Genomic DNA, 7,440 nt, shown 5'->3' on the forward strand with positions numbered 1-7,440 from the left:
CATCCACTTCTTCCAACTTAACATCAGGAACTTCTGCCGGAGCTGATCCCAGCCGTCTCAGGGACAGGTGTGGGGTGCAGGGACCACATGGACGGTTGGCGCTGATCGCTCTACCGTATTCAGACTCAACACGTTTAAAGGAATCACCACCTGTCAATAGCAGCAGGTGGGCCGGCGGGCTGTTCTCTCTAATGTTGGACGCACCAGATAAACTACGTTAATGTGTTTTCATGTCTGATGTGCACGAGAAGAGCGACAGGTTTTAGATTAAGGCTTGACTTTGAACCAGTGTGGTAAATATAAGGAGGTAAATGGGTTGCTTACCCCGACGGTACCGGACAAGAAGGACATCAACGATGATAACCACACCAACAGCACAAGCGATGACACCAAGGAGAATACCAATGACACCACCGATACCGACACGACCGATAACGACACGACCGATAACGACAACACCGATAACGACAACACCGATGATCCCACTGGATTCTCCTGGAGAATAAGAGATACAAAAAAATTAAGTTCACAAACATAAATATGACACTTGAACAGAAACAATTCATATTCTCATTTTAACATTCATTATCACCCAAATGTATTTTTATTTCACATTTAACTAAAACAACCTAAAGTCATCTCAACAAAGTTTAAACTTGAATGTCTTTTTTTTTATAATTTTTTTCTGCATTTACATGACAAGATTCATTAAAAATAGCTGTTTTAGTGAAAAAATAAACTTTTTATCACCAGTGATGGCAGAATGAAAGCAGAAATGTTCACTTGCCTTGATTATTACCTACATTGTTCCAGTTTCTTTGGTTCACCTGTGAAATGTTGATTAATATACTATCACAAACACACAAAAGTCTTTCTTGTATTTCAGATTAGTCTAATGTAAAAAGAGGAAAATGATTTTTGAGTACTAATAGAGTTAGTTTCAAGCCAGCAAATCCTTTAATGAAGGCAATATTTCACATATTTAAAAAAAACGTATTTTCATTTATTTTATTTTTTACTTAGAAATTGATATATAGTTGTAAATTTCCGTCCCTGAAATGATGCCAATACCATCTATAACTTAATTAAATCTTAAGTTTCAAAATGACCAAGTGGTGGGACCTTCAGAGAGCTGCGGAAAAGTTCAAAACCTGAACTGAAACAACTTGGCAGAGCAGAACGGACCGACATCCTTCCACATCATCGAGGAACATCGCTAAAGCCAACAGTTTTAACTTCTTACTGCTAAAAGTGGATCTACACTGTTGAAAAAGGGGGATACTTAGTCTTGACCAAGCGATTCACTGCACACAAATACACAAACAACAACAGGAACTAATCATTTCTACATGACTGTATTTTTATAGCTTGTTTATACTTTTTTTAATTTCTTTTTTGTGAATCTTCTTTTTCACTTTTCATTAAAAAAAACAATTGTATACAGAAGCAAATAGTGATAACTTCTACTGAAATACATTTGAAATGTTTAACATGAAAAATAATGAGTTGAGTGTTTTTACCTGGGGGTTCCGGGGAGGTCCCGTTTAGTCTGTCAGGATCTCCCTCCCCTGCCACTGTTGACAAATGTCCAAATGGTTAGGAAGGTCTGACAAAGTCACATGTCTACTCAGTACTTTTATTTTTGTAAATCTTTGCAGGATGTCTTCCTGGTCCCCAGAGGTGACACTCATGGAGTTATTTGGTGAAACGAACGTTAATGACAAGCTTCCTGAGTAACTTCACTTTTTTGAGACACTTTTTTTACTGAGGTAAATGACTACCTTTCACAAATACCGTTAATTGACATTTATGCACAAATGGTTTATAAGTTATGAGAGCAAGGAAGCCCTCATTTAGTTTTATACAATTTGACACACAGTCGTCCATTAAGTTGGAATGAAATGTTTCTTTTTTTCCTTTTTATCATGAAACGAAAAAAAGAATTAAAAAGAGGAATTTTTCCGAAAGTAAAATGATTCCAACTTTATGGGTGAACGTGTAGTTTGGAAATGTAACCATTTTCAGACCGATGGGAATCAACAATTGCTTGACTAAAAAATGATTGCTGATATCTTTCCTCCTTGGCGTTGTGTAAACACACACTGGAAGATTAGGACGAACAAACTGACAAGACTTCTACTTTTATAGCGTTGCCTCCACATCTCTTATCTATGGTTTGGTTAATAATCCCGGGTTGTGGCTCGTCTGAGATTGTAATTAGCTAACTAGTTCCTGAAAGTAAAAGTTAAGTATTGAAAGTATTTCTTCTCTCACACAACTATAATATCTGAAGAAAAGATTAAAATTCTTACCAAGATTAATCTTCATGGATTGTCGTGGCTTGTTTGGCAATTTGGAACGACAACAGTACTCTCCTTCGTCCAACTTTGTCACATTGTGGAGTTTTACTGAGCCGTCTTCAGGGGATGTTATGCTTATTCTGCCTTTGTAGTAATCATGTATTGCCTCTAGATGTCCATTCACGATTGAGAAAATGTCCTCTTGAACACCTTCTTTACTCATATCCAGTACAGAATCGTTACCAAATGGTGGGAAACAACTGAGAATTACGTCACTCCCCACAGCTACTTCAATCAGCTTTGCATCATCTGAAGAATCAGGGCAATCGTTCTTTTTATCTGCAACTGATACAACAAAATATATCAACACGGCAAATTTCAGTGCAGATCCAGGTCAAATATTTGTTAGGATTATTCAAATGAAAACAGAAACACAGACACTGTAGAAGAGAGATGTATGTTTCATTGCCAACATTCATTCATGATCGTTGTCCTAACAAAGCATTAACTGGTTTGAAGCATTTTTTATTTTTATTTTTATTTAACCTTTATTTCACCAGGAAACAAAAAAAAAAACTTGTTGAGATTAAAAATCTCTTTTACTTTCCATTCCCCCCTGTAAGGGGGCTGTCCGAAGTACTTTTGTATTTACTCACACAATAAAAAACGTCTCCATTTGGGTCATTTCAGAGGTGACATAGAAAAAAGAGGCCTAGCAAACAAGACTGTAGTGCTGCTTGGTTAAGAGGAATCAGGTATTTGCATCTTTACATCATTGCCCAGATGAATCCGGTCCCCTCCATGACCCAAGGTCTGATTCATCCAGGAACACTTGCAGTTCTCTAACTGACCACCGGGGGCTGAAGGTAGAAAGCCAGCCTCCTCCAGACTCCATGTTAAAAGTGTTACACTTTAGCGCAGAAATAAATATCACACATGTATGTCTCTGCCAATGCTATCTACATTTTGGCAACTTATCAGACCTTAACATCTACAGTTAATTCACACTGATCCATCCAGCTTTCCATCCATCACTGCTCTCTTTCTGTCAGCCGCCTTCTCTCGCTCTTATTTGCCTGTACCTGGAATGAATCCAGCATATGAAGAACTTCCTCCTGGAAACCACCGACTACACCGACTACACCAAACCAGTTCCACTGGCCCCAGGAAAGCTAAACCAGTCCTTACCCGTTTAACCGTTCCTACGCAGATTTGTTTTAAATGATTCATGTTTACACCTACTGTGGACTGAAATATGTGTAAGAAAATAAAGATCTTTCTTTTCACATGAATTTTGATTTAACATGCAGGTGAATGGAAATTGAATCTCTTTTGGAGCCAGAATCTAATGGTCGGAGTAGGAACAGGTTTTCTTACTTCCTTGATGGATACAATCAGGAAGTTGGAATGTGGGGTTTCAAATATTTTTTAAAACTAATAAAAAGGTATCATTGAAACACAGATGTTTATGAAAACTAGATAAAATGCCATTAAAGATAATTTATTTTCACTGATTTCAGTTTAAAATCTTTTTCTCAACTCAAGCAGACATTATCACTTTCCCTTTCAAAGATTAATCAGGTTACAACATGGGAAATATATATATATATATATATATATATATATATATATATATGTGTATATATATATATATATACGTGTATATATACGTGTATATATATATATATATATATATATATATATATATATACACACATATATATATATATATATATATATATATATATATATATATATATATACACATATATATATATATATGTATATATATATATATATATATATATATATATATATATATATATATATATATACACACATGAAAAATAGACAAAACTTTTGAAAGAACTAATCCAATGTTGATTAAGTTAGTTAATAAACCGTCCCACCTTTTGTTTTATTAACAAACTTTATGAATGTAGCAAAACTTAAGCAATCATTTTAAATTTTCAGTACATTTAGTATTTGATTTCAAAGTAAAAGCTTACCTGGAAGAGGAAAAAAAACTAACAACAATACTAACACAGTCCTCATTCTGTTGAAACATGTCCTCAAACTTCAGTTGTCCACAGATTCATAAATCTGGAAGTTTTCCTTCAGTGGAGTGTATTTGAACTGCTGATAAAATCAGCAGTTCAGAGGAGCGTCTCTTAGGGATCGTCTATAAACTCCCAACATAATGACTCAGAAAAAAAATCAAACCAAAGACCGAAGCCAACCAGTTTTTCCTGTTTTATCTTTTTTTATATATAGCCACCGTTTTCTTTTTTTATTTATATATATATATATATATATATATATATATACATATATATATATATATATATATATATATATATATATGTGTATATGTACAAGGGGGCGAAGTCAAAAAAAGAAAACACCAAGTCCATTTGGGCTTTTCAAAATTCTTCTGCCTCCAGCAAAAGACAAATCTTGTTGACCGGCCTTTTTTTTTGTTCCTAGAAAAATTTCATAAGGTGTGGGGGCCTTTATTAGAACACTTTTCAGACCATTGGCACCATCGCTACTTAAATCCCCTTAATATTAACATTATTATGGTGTCCTTCTTTAAATACATTATTACCCACCGCTTTAGGACAGAACAAATGAGGGCTCCGTAGAGCCTTTAGGGGCTCTACAGAGCCCCTAAAGGGACACAGATTTTTTTTTCATATATATAATGAGTTTTACGCACGCGTGAAACCTTTACGTGCGGGTGTAAGCCTAAATTAGGGTTCCGCGTTAAAACGACGCAGAGCCTACGGCGTAGGGTACGCGGTGACGCGCACCTACGCCGTAGGCTCTGCGTTGGTGTGACGTGGAACCATAAATCAGCCCTGAGCAGCACTGAGGGGAGGGAGGGGGGTTGTGCAAAAGGCTCGGGGAGCTGCTGCACCCCACTCTCCCCCTCCCCTGGCGTGTGGCCTGCTCTCTCTCTCCTACCTGGGCTCGCCCTTTGCCCTCAACATGTCTGGGCTTGTCTGCTCTCTCCACCCCACCTCTGCTGCATTTCAGGAGAAGTAGCAGACAGACTGAGACAGTCAGTACGTGCACATGCAGCGATTCAAACTGGTTGGAGATCATTTGCACACATCGTACTGACTTTTAAACTGCATGTGAACACCTTAAGTCAGTCAAGTAATCTGATCAGACTGGATTCATCAACCCGCTTGCAGCACCTAGATAAGCCAGTCGCAACCGCCTTGTTAATGCCATGTGTACGGAGACATGGATATTACAGTCTGCGCATGCTCGAGAATTTCCCCCGGGTGGGGTTTTCCCCCGGGGGAGGGGATTCACTCGGAAGTGAAAGGAGACGACGCAACGCTGCTCAGTAGTAGCTCCCTGGGGTGTCGTGTGACTGCTTCAGGGGTGTCGTCAAAATATTTCCTATTCTGACTTTTCATATATAAATACTGTATTTTCGCGACCATACGGGCGCCGTGTGAAAAGGCATAGCCTCAGTCTTATGTGTCATATTTCTGTATTTAAAACACACACGGCGCACCGACCGAAACGGCACACACACAAGAACACACACACACACACACACACACAAGCACAGGAGTGTGCGTATTTAAAAATACAGCGGGAGCAAAACTTTGTTTGATTGTAGGCTACTTTATTTCAGTTTTTACATTAATCAAACCCATTAAGTCTCATCCTCTGTTTCTGCATTAAAGAGCTCCGCTAAATCAGCTGTGCCAGTCCGAATTCCTCACTGTCAGAGTCACGTTCCGTGCCGTGCGGTGCCTCGGAAATGCACGCTTTTGCAAAAGCTCGCAAAATAATCCCAGCAGACACGTTAGCCCACGCATCAACAATCAATCTGCAAACTGTGGCATAAAAAAAACAAAATACGCCGTACCCTACGCCGTAGGCTGCGTCTATTTAACGCGGACCTAATGCCGCGTTCCATTTATCCTCGGAAGTGGGGATTTCCCAGTCCCCAGTCGGAATTTTCAACTGGAACGCCCCTCAAAGTGGGGTTTCCCACTGGGAAAGTGGGAGAGTCTTCACCACCCCCGAGTTACCATTCCAAGATGGCTGCCATTCCCAGTTCCCACTTCCGATTTCCGAGGTAAATGGAACGCGGCATAAACTCCGGAGCCAGCAGACAGAAATCTCTAAATTTCGGAGCAAATTTCTTAACAGGCGTAGCTACAACTGTTAGATTTCATCTATTAAACCAACATCTTCCTAAATGATTTATTTCAGCCGGCGTGATTCTCAACAGAGCAGCGTCCCAGAGAGAGTTTCTCTCCCGGGGCTGACGGAGCAGCTTGACCCGGCGGACACGTCTCTTCTCGGGCTGTGAGCTGAGGTTGCTCCCCGGGGGCGGCGGCTCTTCTCATCTCCGAAAACATCGGGTCAAATTTCTTAATAGGCGTTATTTGGATAAACTGAGCCCCGGTTGCGGATCTTAAGGTTACCTTTATACCTGGAAAAAATATTAAAACTTAATAAAGTGCCATATTAACAGCGCTACAGCTGAAATTAAAACAGCTTTTGGCTCTCCGCTTCCTGATCAGGTTAGGGATGAAAACGAGGGGGAGTAGGAGAAATGGGACAGGCACCTGGGCCAAGTGCCCTAGATCTCAAGTGCCCTAAAATCTCCCCCTTCTTTTTTAGGGGTTAGGGAAGAAAAGAAGTGCGAGTGGAGAAAAGAAGGGTGAGTGAAGGAGAATTGGGATTGGCCCTTAGAATGCACTTTGTCCTTTCCTCGTTGTTAAGCGGAGGTCAACCGGAAGTGGCTCTTTGTTGAAATGGTTACCATGGTTACCTCGGGTACAGCGCCACCTAGCGTCACGGAGTCAGCCATGCTCTGGTTACAGTGGTTTATTCAATCTGATTCAGTCTGATCTCAGAACAGCATGTGTAATCAGACAAGTTGATCCAATCTTCTGCATGTCATTATCTGATCAGATCTCCAACCACCTTGAATCGCTGCATGTGCACGTACTGAGTGACTTTGAGAATTAGGTTAAGCATCTAGTTGAGTTAGTTTTCCCTGTTTGTGTGCGTTCATGACTACAAGTAAGTGTTTAGTTGTTTGTATTTAGGATATTTGGTGAAGTTAGCGCTTGTATGTTGTTGTTTTAAGTCTAGCAGTTAT

The sequence above is a fragment of the Cololabis saira genome, chromosome 20 (genome assembly GCF_033807715.1).
Source record: "Cololabis saira isolate AMF1-May2022 chromosome 20, fColSai1.1, whole genome shotgun sequence".
NCBI lineage: Eukaryota > Metazoa > Chordata > Actinopteri > Beloniformes > Belonidae > Cololabis > Cololabis saira.